The sequence below is a fragment of the Austrofundulus limnaeus genome, unplaced genomic scaffold, assembly GCF_001266775.1.
Source record: "Austrofundulus limnaeus strain Quisiro unplaced genomic scaffold, Austrofundulus_limnaeus-1.0 Scaffold145, whole genome shotgun sequence".
Taxonomy (NCBI): domain Eukaryota; kingdom Metazoa; phylum Chordata; class Actinopteri; order Cyprinodontiformes; family Rivulidae; genus Austrofundulus; species Austrofundulus limnaeus.
The window spans coordinates 902,187-904,010 of NW_013952547.1; the positions used below are offsets into that span (position 1 = coordinate 902,187).

The following is a 1,824-nucleotide window of genomic DNA, read 5'->3' on the forward strand; positions in this document are numbered from 1 at the left end:
GAAGAAAACAGATGAATATGACAGAAAAATCAGAATAAAGTCAAAATAAAAACATGAACCCAGACGAAACATAACAGTAACAGAGTCATCATTAGCTCCATCATTTTCATTTGGTTTTTTTTCTGCTATAATGGCATAACTGCTCATTAAGATCACTGAAAACAGCATGTGGAAGCTGGTATTCCCTATGATATGGGGACCTATTTTGGCATACACACCTACTTGTGGGGAACAACGAGTACTTATGGGGACCTGAACCTAGTACCCATGAGGGGAAATGAATTGGTGGGTCAGTGGTTAGGTTTAGGGCTAAGGTGTGAATTAGGGTCAGCTATGTACCTGTGAAGTTAATTTTAGGGTTGGTGGTCAGGGTTAGATATGAATGTCAAAGCAAAGTCCCCATAAAGAAAGCTAAACTAGACCAAGAAGTCAGAAATTTTAATCCACTGAATGGTAAAAATGTATGGAGTTCCATTTGTGCCATTGTCATATGTTCTTATACCTTGTGTTGACACATAACATCATTTTGTTCTGTCTATTTATGTTGTTAGACCATGTAGTTTTCATTTGCTGGTACAGTCTGTCACCTGTCTGCTCCTTTTGCAAGGAAGTATGCAACGAAGAGTGGGCCACAGGTCCTCTACAACAATGTGAGAGGCAATAAATAATGATTACTTCAGTTGTTGCTGCTAAGTGCAGTTCTACAAGTTATTGAAACATGAGCTGGTTTTAGTTTTTGTTTTAGATAAACCGTTCTCATGTTTTGGCCCAATTTTTAATAAATAGTGTAATTTTTTTATTTTGTTGATTATTTGAGGTCCAAACATCTGTTGACAATTTTATTATGTTCAAATACATAAAACCTTTCAATTAAACAAGGATGAATTTTATTTTCACAATGACTGTATGTCTCTTTGCTTTTTAAAGTGTACACAAATTCACCTGTATTGTGTGTTTGTGTGTGTGCAAGTGTGTGTTTTATGTGGTGAAGAGATCTGTAAATGGCACCGAGTAAATGGGATGTTTTTGAAAGGAAGTGTAGGCCATGCTGAGTTGAGGGGAAAATAGGCCCATCGTTACAGAGGTGATAACTGAACACATATAATAAACACATATGTGTGTGCCTCTGTGTGTGTGTATGTGTGTGTGAATACACTGATAGGTTGTGCTTTTACTAAATGGATTGTGTGCAGCCAACGCCAGGGGCCAAACAAGGGGTATTTGTTTATCCATCCTTGCTTTATAGACCCTCCACTGTTGAACAATGAAGAAATAATGGAAACACACACCCTGACACACACACACACACACACACACACAGAGCAGTGATCGTGTTGTTAGCTGGTTCACACTGTTTGACAAGCATTGAGTGTAACAGGAGATGACAGAAAAGCCAGCATCACTGTTGTTTCTGGCTGTGGACGAGGCAAAGCTTCATGTTTGTACGTCATGAGTGGGACGTTTTACATGAAGAGGATGTGATGTGTAGCTACAGGTAAGAGCGTGCTGTGTGTGGGGGTGGGGAGGGGGGGCGCTGAAGTGCAGCTGTTTTGGACCGTGAATAAATTCAAACCCTGAATACATTTATTACGTATTCATTGCAGGTGTTGAACCTTCAATAAAAATTTATGGAGAAAATCTTCCTCCCTGATACACTTTAAGTATTCAGGCTTTGAGGAAGAGCTGCAGGTGATGAATGTGTTTGTGATTAACCCGCATCCAATCTGAGAGCGGGACCTTTTTCCTTCAGTCTGAGAAACAAATGGATTAGTAGTTCAATGATGTGTTTAATGTCCGACTGGAGAGTTTGTTTCTGTGTGTGTG

General features: G+C 39.4%; 1 long non-coding RNA gene across 1 annotated transcript in view; it reads left to right on the top strand.

The window, feature by feature from the left end:
* Positions 1–1,015: 1,015 nt before the first annotated feature.
* LOC106523133 (uncharacterized) overlaps positions 1,016–1,824 on the top strand; it is a 7,213-nt gene continuing 6,404 nt past the window's right edge. Inside the window, exon 1 of the long non-coding RNA XR_001310861.1 lies at positions 1,016–1,495. This is a non-coding gene — a long non-coding RNA (uncharacterized LOC106523133). The remainder of the gene's footprint in view (positions 1,496–1,824) is intronic.